Source organism: Salmo salar, chromosome 12 (assembly GCF_965601325.2).
Source record: "Salmo salar chromosome 12, fSalSal1, whole genome shotgun sequence".
Taxonomy (NCBI): Eukaryota; Metazoa; Chordata; class Actinopteri; order Salmoniformes; family Salmonidae; genus Salmo; species Salmo salar.
Genome location: NC_138302.1, coordinates 52,613,994 through 52,627,233, shown reverse-complemented (window position 1 = coordinate 52,627,233; position 13,240 = coordinate 52,613,994). Strand labels below are relative to the sequence as shown.

At 40.9% G+C, this 13,240-nt stretch overlaps 1 protein-coding gene across 2 annotated transcripts in view; it reads left to right on the top strand.

Moving 5' to 3' along the window:
• The window catches only part of slc2a9l2 (solute carrier family 2 member 9, like 2), a 244,081-nt gene that overhangs the window by 119,002 nt on the left and 111,839 nt on the right, over nucleotides 1–13,240 (top strand). The gene's annotated exons all lie outside the window — the stretch shown is intronic.

Here is a 13,240-nt window from a genome sequence, read left to right as displayed (position 1 = left end):
GAGGCACTGAGTTTGAAGGTAGGCCTTGAAATACATCCACATGTACACCTCCAACTGACTCAAATAATGTCAATTAGCCTATCAGAAGCTTCTAAAGCCATGACATAATTTTCTGGAATTTTCCGAGCTGTTTAAAGGCACAGTCAGCTTAGTGTATGTAAACTTCTGACCCACTGTAATTGTGATACAGTGAATTATAAGTGAAATATTCTGTCTGTAAACAATTGTTGGAAATATTACTTGTGTCATGCACAAAGTAGATGTCCTAACCGACATGGCAAAACTATAGTTTGTTAACAAGAAATTTGTGGAGTGGTTGAAAAAACTAGTTTTAATGACTCCAACCAAGTGTATGTAAACTTCCGACTTCAAGTGTGTGTGTGTGTGTGTGTGTGCCTTGTTAAAAGTTAATTTGTGGAATTTCTTTTCTTTTTGCATTTGAGCCAATCAGTTATGTTGTGACAAGGTAGAGGTGGTATACAGAAGAAAGCCCTATTAGGTACAAGACCAAGTCCATATTATGCCAAGAACAGCTCGAATAAGACAGGTCAGTCAATCCAGAACAAGTGCATTTGCAAAAACCATCAAGTGCTATGATGAAACTGGCTCTCATGAGGACCGCCACAGGAAAGGAAGACCAAGGGGTTACCTCTGCTGCAGAGGATAACACATATTTAGCAGATGTTACTGTTACAGACCTATATCCATCCTGCCCTGCCCTTCTAAAGCCAAGTGAACAAACAGATCACCGACCATTTCGAATCCCACCGTACCTTCTCCACTATGCAATCCGTTTTCCGAGCTGGTCACGGGTGCACCTCAGCCACGCTCAAGGTCTTAAACGATATCATAACTGCCATCGATAAAAGACAGTACTGTGCAGCCGTCTTCATCGACTTGGCCAAGGCTTTCGACTCTGTCAATCACCGTATTCTTATCGGCAGACTCAACAGCCTTGGTTTCTCTAATGACTGCCTCGCCTGGTTCACTAACTACTTCTCAGATAGAGTTCAGTGGGTCAAATTGGAGGGCCTGTTGTCCGGACCTCTGGCAGTCTCTATGGGGATGCCACAGGGTTCAATTCTCGGGCCGACTCTTTCCTCTGTATACATCAATGATGTTGCTCTTGCTGCTGGTGATTCTTTGATCCACCTCTATGCAGACGACACCATTCTCTATACATCTGTCCCTTTTTGGACACCGTGTTAACAAACCTCCAAACGAGCTTCAATGCCATACAACACTCCTTCCGTGGCCTCCAACTGCTCTTAAATGCTAGTAAAACAAATTGCATGCTCTTCAACCAATCGCTGCCCGCACCCGCCCGCCCGACTAGCATCACTACTCTGGATGGTTCTGACTTAGAATATGTGGACAACTACAAATACCTAGGTGTCTGGTTAGATTGTAAACTCTCCTTCCAGACTCATATTAAGCATCTCCAATCCAAAATTAAATCTAGAATCGGCTTCCTATTTCGCAACAAAGTCTCCTTCACTCACGTTGTCAAACACACCCTCGTTAAACTGACTATCCTAGCTTCCAACACTCTACTCAGCAAATTGGATGCAGTCTATCACAGTGCCATCCGTTCTGTCACCAAAGCCCCATATACTACCCATCATTGCGACCTGTATGCTCTCGTTGGCTGGTCCTCGCTACATATTCGTCGCCAAACCCACTGACTCCAGGTCATCTATAAGTCTTTGCTAGGTGAAGCTCCGCCATATCTCAGCATAGCAACACCTACCCGTAGCACACGCTCCAGCAGGTATATTTCACTTGTCATCCCCAATGCCAACACCTCTTTGGCCGCCTTTCCTTCCAGTTCTCTGCTGCCAATGACTGGAACGAATTGCAAAAATCACTGAAGTTGGAGACTTATATCTCCCTCATTGCCTTTAAGCATCGGCTATCAGAGCAGGTTACCAATTGCTGAAGTTTAACACAGCCCATCTGTAAATATCCCATCCAACCAACTACCTACCTCATCCCATATCTGTTTTTGTTTTTCTGCTCTTTTGCACACCAGTATTTCTTCTTGCACATCCTCATCTGCACATCTATCACTCCAGTGTTGTTTGCTAAATTGTAATTAACCTGTTAGGGCTAGGGGGCAGTATTGACACGGCTGGATAAAAAACATACCCGATTTAATCTGGTTACCACTCCTACCCAGTAACTAGAATATGCATATACTTATTACATATGGATAGAAAACACCCTAAATTTTCTAAAACTGTTTGAATGGTGTCTGTGAGTATAACAGAACTCAAATGGCAGGTCAAAACCTGAGAGATTCCTTTACAGGAAGTGGCCTGTCTGACCATTTCTTGAACTTCTTTTCCATCTCTATCATTTACTAAGGATCTCTGCTCTAACGTGACACTTCCCACGTCGTCCATAGGCGCTCAGAGCCCGGGAAAAAACAGAATGTCGTCATTCCAGCCCCAGGCTGAAACACATTATCGCCTTTCTCAAGTGGCCGATCAAGGGACACTGGGCTTATGCGCGTGACCTGACCGCCCCCGCCTTTGGGATTTTTTCCTCTGTTTGCCGAAAAGGAGATTCCCTGTCGGAATATTATCGCTTTTCTACGAGAAAAATGTCGTAAAAATTGATTTTAAACAGCGGTTGACATGCTTCGAAGTACGGTAATGGAATATTTAGAATTTTATTGTCACGAATTGCGCCATGCGCGCGACACTTCTTTACTATTTCGGATAGTGTCTGGAACGCACGAACAAAACGCCGCTATTCGGATATAACGATGGATTATTTTGGACCAAACCAACATTTGTTATTGAAGTAGCAGTCCTGGGTGTGTATTCTGACGAAGACAACAAAAGGTAATCAAACTTTTATAATAGTAAATATGATTATGGTGAGTGCTAAACTTGCCGGGTGTCTAAATAGCGAGCCCGTGATGCCTGGGCTATGTACTTAGAATATTGCAAAATGTGCTTTCACCAAAAAGCTATTTTAAAATCGGACATATCGAGTGCATAGAGGAGGTCTGTATCTATAATTCTTAAAATAATTGTTATGCTTTTTGTGAACGTTTATCGTGAGTAATTTAGTAAAATGTTAGCGAATTCCCCGGAAGTTTGCGGGGGGTATGCTAGTTCTGAACGTCACATGCTAATGTAAAAAGCTGGTTTTTGATATAAATATGAACTTGATTGAACAAAACATGCATGTATTGTATAACATAATGTCCTAGGGTTGTCATCTGATGAAGATCATCAAAGGTGAGTGCTGCATTTAGCTGTCTTCTGGGTTTTGGTGACATTATATGCTGGCTTGAAAAATGGGTGTCTGATTATTTCTGGCTTGGTACTCTGCTGACATAATCTAATGTTTTGCTTTCGTTGTAAAGCCTTTTTGAAATCGGACAGTGTGGTTAGATTAACGAGAGTCTTGTCTTTAAATAGCTGTAAAATAGTCATATGTTTGAGAAATTGAAGTAATAGGATTTTTAAGGTTTTGAAAATCGCGCCACAGGCTGCCAGTGGCTGTTACGTAGCGTCCCACCTAGCCCATAGAGGTTAATTTGCCACTATGGCCCATTTATTGCCTTAGCTCCTTACTTCATTTGTACAAACTGTATACATATTTTTCTATTGTGTTATTGACTGTACGTTTGTTTATTCCATGTGTAACTCTGTGCTGTTGTTTTTGTCGCACTGCTTTGCTTTATCTTGGCCAGGTCGCAGTTGTAAATGAGAACTTGTTCTTAACTGGCCTACCTGGTTAAATAAAGGTGAAATAAAAAAATAAAATAAAAAATAAGTTCAGTAGTGGTACCAGCCTCAGAAATTGGCAAATAACTTCACCTCAGATTGCAGCCCAAATAATTGCTTATTGTTATTATTGGCACTGTAAATGTATGGATTGTCCCATTGCTAATGCCCAAAATTGACTGTTCACTCTGCTACCGTCCGGCAAACGGTACAGAAGCATCGGCTCTCAGACCAACAGGTATGAGACAGCTTCTACCCCTCTACCCCAAGCCATAAGACTGCTAAATAACCATAAGACTGCTAAATAGTTAATTAAAAGGTTACCCGGACTATCTACACTGACCCTATCTTGCACCGACTGTATTCACACTCACATGTGTATGTAGAGTATACACACACACACACACACACACACACACTTTTCCACTCATCAATTGCCGCTTCTACTCTGTTCTTTACATTTCTTTATTATATATTCTGAAGCCTAGTCACTTTACCCTGCCTTCATGTACATATCTACCTCAAATACCTCGTATCTCTGGACATTGATCTGGTACTGGTACTCCCTTTATAGAGCTCCATTCTTGTGTATTTTATTCCTCTTCTGTTACTATTTAATATTTGTATCATTTTTTTAAACTGCATCGCTGGCGAAGGACTCGTAAGCAAGTCTGTACCTGTTGTATTCGCTGCATGTGGCAAATACAATTTGATTTGCTTTACAACGCTATGTTGTTTTTGCAGTAATGTTGATCATAAATATGGCGACATTGACAATTATAGTTTAGCAAACAGTCTGTGACTACCAGAATTCTAGGATAAAGCTAGAATCCTTAACTGAAACAATAACAAAGCGGTCATCCCGCCTCTGTTTTGGTAAAAAGCTGATGGATGGGCCTGGAGAAATGTAACAATTCTCAAGTTCATAGACGGAACTATGCATGCAAGGAAAGGCCATATCAAAATGATGGTTTTAATCTTGTTTTGATGCTATATTTACATCTACATTGTTTACAAAATTTGAGTAAAACAAGCTTATATTTTTGGTTCTGATGGGTTACAACAGTTGGACTAAACAATGGGTATTTTTAATTAATGTATTAGTCCAAAAATTGATGTAGCAAATAACAATTCTAGTTTATTCTATAACTTTTATGGACTGTTTCTAGACTGTGGTCACTTATTGGTCGCTAGCAATACGGCTAGATTCTGGTGGAAACCAGTCTACTAAAGTGCTGAGAAACATTTGAGTGCACACTATTCCAAGTTAAACAACTAGTGAAAAAAGTTTGTGCCTTCAGTATTCATACCCATTGACTTATTCCACATTTTGTTGTGTTACAGCTTGAATTAAAGATGGATTAAATAGATTTTTTTCTCACCAATCTACACACAATACCCCATGTTTTTATAATCTTTTGCAAATTTATTGACAATGAAATACAGAAATATAGCATTTGCATAAGTATTCACTCCCTTGAGTCAATACTTTGTAAAAACATTTTAGGCAGCAATTACAGCTGTGATTACAGCCCTAAAAATTGCCAAAGACTCCAGCCACCCTAGTCATAGACTGTTCTCTTTACTACCGCATGGCAAGCGATACCGGAGCGCCAAGTCTAGGTCCAAAGGGCTTCTTAACAGCTTCTGCACCCAAGTATAAGACTCCTGAACAGCTAATCAAATGGCTACCCGGACTATTTGCAGTGTCCAGTCAGTGCTTGACTGAGGGACCTTACAGGTAATTGTATGTGTGGGGTACAGAGATGAGGTAGTCATTTTTATCATGTTAAGCACTATTATTGAGTGAATTCATGCAACTTATTGTGACTTGTTAAGTACATTTATACTCCTGAATATATTTAGGCTTGCCATAACAAAATGGTAGAATACTTAATGGACATTTCAAGACATTTCATATTTTCCTTAATAATTATATATATATATACTGCTCAAAAAAATAAAGGGAACACTTAAACAACACATCCTAGATCTGAATGAAAGAAATAATCTTATTAAATACTTTTTTCTTTACATAGTTGAATGTGCTGACAACAAAATCACACAAAAATAATCAATGGAAATCCACTTTATCAACCCATGGAGGTCTGGATTTGGAGTCACACTCAAAATTAAAGTGGAAAACCACACTACAGGCTGATCCAACTTTGATGTAATGTCCTTAAAAGAAGTCAAAATGAGGCTCAGTAGTGTGTGTGGCCTCCACGTGCCTGTATGACCTCCCTACAACGCCTGGGCATGCTCCTGATGAGGTGGCGGATGGTCTCCTGAGGGATCTCCTCCCAGACCTGGACTAAAGCATCCGCCAACTCCTGGACAGTCTGTGGTGCAACGTGGCGTTGGTGGATGGAGCGAGACATGATGTCCCAGATGTGCTCAATTGGATTCAGGTCTGGGGAACGGGCGGGCCAGTCCATAGCATCAATGCCTTCCTCTTGCAGGAACTGCTGACACACTCCAGCCACATGAGGTCTAGCATTGTCTTGCATTAGGAGGAACCCAGGGCCAACCGCACCAGCATATGGTCTCACAAGGGGTCTGAGGATCTCATCTCGGTACCTAATGGCAGTCAGGCTACCTCTGGCGAGCACATGGAGGGCTGTGCGGCCCTCCAAAGAAATGTCACCCCACACCATGACTGACCCACCGCCAAACCGGTCATGCTGGAGGATGTTGCAGGCAGCAGAACGTTCTCCACGGCGTCTCCAGACTCTGTCACGTGCTCAGTGTGAACCTGCATTTATCCGTGAAGAGCACAGGGCGCCAGTGGCGAATTTGCCAATCTTGGTGTTCTCTGGCAAATGCCAAACGTCCTGCACGGTGTTGGGCTGTAAGCACAACCCCCACCTGTGGATGTCGGGCCCTCATACCACCCTCATGGAGTCTGTTTCTGACCGTTTGAGCAGACACATACACATTTGTGGCCTGCTTGAGGTCATTTTGCAGGGCTCTGGCAGTGCTTCTCCTGCTCCTCCTTGCACAAAGGCGGAGGTAGCGGTCCCGCTGCTGGGTTGTTGCCCTCCTACGGCCTCCTCCACGTCTCCTGATGTACTGGCCTGTCTCCTGGTAGCACCTCCGTGCTCTGGACACTACGATGACAGACACAGCAAACCTTCTTGCCACAGCTCGCATTGATGTGCCATCCTGGATGAGCTGCACTACCTGAGCAACTTGTGTGGCTTGTAGACTCCGTCTCATGCTACCACTAGAGTGAAAGCACTGCCAGCATTCAAAAGTGACCAAAACATCAGCCAGGAAGCATAGGAACTGAGAAGTGGTCTGTGGTCCCCACCTGCAGAACCCCTCCTTTATTGGGGGTGTCTTGCTAATTGCCTATAATTTCCACCTGTTGTCTATTCCATTTGCACAACAGCATGTGAAATGTATTGTCAATCAGTGTTGCTTCCTAAGTGGACTGTTTGATTTCACAGAAGTGTGATTGACTTGGAGTTACATTGTGTTGTTTAAGTGTTCCCTTTATTTTTTTGAGCAGTGTGTATATATATATATATATATATATATATATATATATATATATATATATATATATATATATATATATATATATATATATATATATATATTATATATATATATTATATATTATACATATATATTATATATATATATTATACATATATATTATATATATATATTATACATATATATTATATATATATATTATACATATATATTATATATATATTATACATATATATTATATATATATATTATACATATATATTATATATATATTATACATATATATTATATATATATATATTATACATATATATATATATATTATACATATATATATGTATAATATTATATATATATATGTATAATATTATATATATATATAATATATTATATATATATAAACAAAAATACAATTCCACTTCAACATTATCGGCTTTTGTCTAGGCCATTGACCAATGAATACATTTTAAATTCAGACTATAACACAACAAAATGTGGAAAAGTTCAAGGGGTGTGAATACTTTCTGAAGACACTGTAGATAAAGTTTGTGTGTCGTGCAATACGTCCGCTGCAACATAGCTTTGAGGAGAAAATGATTCAAGACTGAACTTGTTTTGCGCATGAAAAAAGACAGGAAACCCTTTCATCTTGGTCTGTCAACCACTGCGAGGCTTTGTGAAGCGTCAGCCACATTCTTTTAATCTAAGATCAAAGCATTGTTCCTTTTTATAATTTTTCTTTATAATTTAAACTTTAATTCTACACATACATTAATACTGCCAAAAATGTTCATCTCTGTGCTCTCTACAGTAGAGTGGGATAAGCTTGAGTGAGAGGATAGAGGAACCAACTCTTTATTTACTGTACTGGACTGGACTTAGCATTGAAGTTGAAGTGAGGATAGTTGTCTGCACACGCTCCATGCCCACTTCTGCATCATTGCTTGCATGTACTGGGCTTGAGAAAACCGCTGCTGACTTTTTTGTTTCTAATTGGACTTGCAGGGTGTATGTTTGTGTGTCTCCGGATATATTTATATCCTGATGCCGCTGTCCTAACCCAGCAGATCCGCAAAGGCCAGAAGGCAACAACAGTGAGTCATCAACCACTGTTGAGTAAGGCTGGAATACGTTCTTAACTTATAAGTCTTGTATATGTTCTGGGATAGGATTGTTTATCAAATCAAATTTTATTTGTCACATGTGCCCGAATTCAACATGTGCAGTAGACCTTACAGTGAAATGCTGACTTACAAGCTCTTTCCCAACGATGCGGAGTTAAATAAAAACACACGAGGTACGAGGTAGTTGAGGTAGGTATGTACATGTAGGCAGGGGTAAAGTGGTAACGTTACTCACTTCAACATAGAAATATCAAGTTCCATTCTCCTCCTAGAGTAAAGGAGGATACAATGGTACTTATTCAAATTATTTCCATTTCTATTAGCACATTGCAGGGCATGATTAACAACCCCAGTTACAGCAGAAAATATTGTAAATATTGAACTTTCAGCCTATTTAAAGCATAAATATGTTTGTTTTCATTAATAACCTAATTATTAAACACACACACACACCATTGTCATGCAGTGTGCCATCGCCCTTTTGCTGTTTGCCTCCATTGCTGGGGAAACACCTTGTGGGTGGCGTGTCAGAGTGATGATGTCATGTAGAGTGTGTGCTGGCACATCAAATCAGGTTTAACGTCGCTCTGCGTGCCCTCCGGGGCCGGAAAAGGAAAACAAACTCAAACATCCACGAGTCATTCCCTGGATATGTGTTAATAATAAGTGACCTTCTATGTGGGCCTGGGCAGTTTGAACGGAGGGTGGTTTATTTTTAAAACCATTCTGCTAGGGCTAGGAGGTTATGCCAGTTGACACAAAGAGAAGACAGTTCAGTGTCTGCAAGTCCATGAAGCAGTTATGCATGTTAATATACTAGAGAGATGTAATTATTAGAGGCCAGTAATTCTGTTTCCTCATGTGCCTCTACACTCTTATACAAAAGGGTTATTCGGCCGTCCCGATGGGAGAACCCTTTTTGGTTCCAGGTAGAACCATTTTGGGTTCCATGTAGAATCCTCTATGGAAAGGGTTCTACATGGAACCCAAAATGGTTCTACCTGGAACCAACAAGGGTTCTTCGAAGGGTTCTCCTATGGGGACAGCCCAAAAACCTTTTTCTATGAGTGTAGTGGGGATGAATATTGCCCTGAAGTGTATAAAACCAACTTGAGACAGTGGCCCTTTTTCTACACAAGCACACACGTCCCCTTGAATGTCCAAGCGCCAAGGTCCTGAGTTCTGTAACATAACCAATAGTGGCACACACACACACTCCTACCAATTTGGCCTTGATAATGGCTAGTGGTCCATGTGCGGAGGCCTGAGTGCAGGGATGTGACCATCAGTGAGAAATGTTCCAGGCCTTTAGGGAGCAGGAGTGTGAAGTAAAGTTTCTCAAGCCCTAGCACCAGATGGACTGGGATCACTAAGCCATTGCTGGTGCATGACCAAAACCCTTCTTTTCTACAAACCACACACACACCCACAGACTCCCATTTTAGGGTGTATGCACGCTCACACACAGAACTGACCACATTCGTCTACAAATACACATGCTCTCACGCATGTTTGCACACAGACACTGAACACACCTCACTACTCAACAAACACACATGCACTGACACACGTACACACCCCCAAGTATTTATACACAATCTGCTTTTCAACAAACGCACGTGCTCACACATGAATGTCCACTATTTCTCAATGCCATACTGTGTTTAACTGTGTTCGATCTGGCCTAGCAATCTTGTCTCGAGGACCACAATGGAAATACAGTTGAAGTCAGAAGTTTACATACACCTTTACCAAATTCATTTAAACTCTGTTTTTCACAATTCCTGACATTTTATCTGAGTAAAATTTCCCTGTCTTAGGTCAGTTAGGATCACCACTTTATTTTAAGAATGTGAAATGTCAGAATAATAGTAGAGAGAATGATTTATTTCAGCTTTTATTTCTTTCATCTCATTCTCAGTGGATCAGAAGTTTACATACACTCAATTAGTATTTGGTAGCATTGCCTTTAAATTGTTTAACTTGGGTCAAACATTTTGGGTAGCCTTCCACAAGCTTCCCACAATAAGTTGGGGAAATCTTGGCCCATTCCTCCTGACAGAGCTGGTGTAACTGAGTCAGGTTTGTAGGCCTCCTTGCTTGCACACGCCTTTTCAGGTCTGCCCACAAATTTTCTATGGGATCGAGGTCAGGGCTTTGTGATGGCCACTCCAATACCTTGACTTTGTTGTCCTTAGGCCATTTTGCCACAACTTTGGAAGTATGCTTGTGGTCATTGTCCATTTGGAAGACCCATTTGCGACCAAGCTTTAACTTCCTGACTGATGTCTTGAGATGTTGCTTCAATATATCCCCATAATTGTCCTTCCAAATGAATCCATCTATTTTGTGAAGTGCACCAGTCCCTCCTGCAGCAAAGCATCCCCACAACATGATGCTGCCACCCCCGTGCTTCACGTTTGGGATGGTGTTCTTCGGCTTGTAAGCCTCCCCTTTTTCCTCCAAACATAACAATGGTCATTATGGCTAAACAGTTATATTTTTGTTTCAGCATACCAGAGGACATTTCTCCAAAAAGTACGATCTTTGTCCCCATGTGCTGTTGCAATCTGTAGTCTGGCTTTTTTATGGTGGTTTTGGAGCAGTTGTTTCTTCCTTGCTGAGTGTCCTTTCAGGTTCGGTCGATATAGGACTTGTTTTACTGTGGATATAGATACTTTTGTACCTGTATTTTCCAGCATCTCACAAGGTCCTTTGCTGTTGTTCTGGGATTGATTTGCACTTTTCATACCAAAGTACGTTCATCTCTAGGAGACAGAACGCTTCTCCTTTCTGAGCAGTATGAAGGCTGCGTGGTCCCATGGTGTTTATACTCGCGTCCTATTGTTTTTACAGATGAACGTGGTATCTTCAGTCGTTTGGAAATTGCTCCCAAGGATGAACCAGACTTGTGGAGGTCTACAATTTTTGTTCTGAGGTCTTGGCTGATTTCTTTTGATTTTCCCATGATGTCAAGCAAAGAGGCACTGAGTTTGAAGGTAGGCCTTGAAATACGTCCACAGGTACACCTCCAATTGACTCAAATGATGTCAATTAGCCTATCAGCAGCTTCTAAAGCCATGATATTGTTTTCTGGAATTTTCCAAGCTGTTTAAAGGCACAGTCAACTTAGTGTATGTAAACTTCTGACCCACTGGAATTGTTATTAAGTGAAATAATCTGTCTGTAAACAATTGTTGGAAAAATGACTTGTGTCATGCACAAAGTAGATGTCCCAACCGACTTGCCAAAACTATAATTTGTGGAGTGGTTGAAAAAATGAGTTACAATTAGGTTGGAGTCATTATATGTAAACTTCTGACTTCAACTGTCCCAGACTTTATTGTGTGTTATCCTTGATGATCTTACTCAAGTGCATGTAATGTGTTTTTCAAGTTTTGTGCTTGTTTTTCTAAATGGTTGAATTAATAAACTAAACTAAACTACTGAACAAAAATATAAATGCCACATGTAAAGTGTTGGATCGATGTTTCATGGGCTGAAATAAAATATCCCAGAAATGTTCTATATGCACAAAAAGCTAATTTCTTATTTCTTTTTTGTTTTCATCCCTGTTAGTAAGCATTTATCCTTTGCCAAGATAATCCATCCACCTGACAGGTGTTACATATCAAGAAGCTGATTAATCAGCATGCTCATTACACAGGTGCACCTTGTAAATAGAAGGCCACTCTAAAATGTGCAGTTTTGCCACATAACACAATGTCACATGTGCAATTGGCATGCTGACTTCAGGACTGTCCACTAGAGCTGTTGCCAGGCATAAGCTATGGACAACAAACACAATTGCATTTTATCGATGGCAATTTGAATGCCCAGAGATACAGTGACGAGATCTTGAGGCCCATTGTTGTGCCATTCATCCGCCGCCATTACCTCATGTTTTAGCATGATAATGCACGGCCCCATGTCGCAAGGATCTGTACACAATTCCTGAAGCTCAAAATGTCCAAGTTCTTTCATGGACTGCATACTCAGCAGGCATGTCACCCATTGAGCATGTTTGGGATGCTCTGGATCAACATGTACGACAGCGTGTTTCAGTTCCCACCAATATCCAGCAACTTCGCACAGCCATTGAAGAGTAGTGGGACAACATTCCACAGGCCACAGTCAACAGCCTGATCAATTCTATGCAAGGGGGATATGTTCTGCTGCATTAGTCAAATGGTGGTCACACCAGATACTGACTGGTTTTCTGATCCATGCCCTTACCTTTTAAAAAAAAAAGTTATCTGTGACCAACAGGTGCATATCTCTATTCCCAGTCATGTGATATCCATAGATTAGGGCGTAATACATTTATTTCGATTGTCCTTGAACCACCCGCTTCGGGCTTTCATTGTTTGCCTTATTTCAGCACTGACGATACTATCTCATCCACCGAACAAGACCACATTCTCTCGTCTCTCTCTTTCCACCCAGGGACCCCTGGGGTGTTGCTTTAAAGTAACCAGTGACCCTTGAACGACATTGCAGAATTCGACTGCATGGGATAGGTGGTGGTCGTGCTATGAATACTTTCATGCTCAGATGCTCGTCCCCATATTGGGAATGGAAATATCCTGGGCTTTGGCTAAGCTTCTGGGAGAGGGTTTCAATCTCCGGTCGCAAACTCCAGTCTCAACCCCTAGAGTTTATTATCCCCTATACCACAACTATTACCACAGAACACAATATTAACACACACACAATAACTGGTAGAAATATATTCACCGGAGAAAAAACCTGTCTATACTATGCCAGTACTAGAATGACATTGGAAAAATGTATGAAATAATGCCAATGCTAGGTGTTGTTTATTTAGAACAGACGACAGTAATTTAAAAAATATGTTTTGCAATAGAG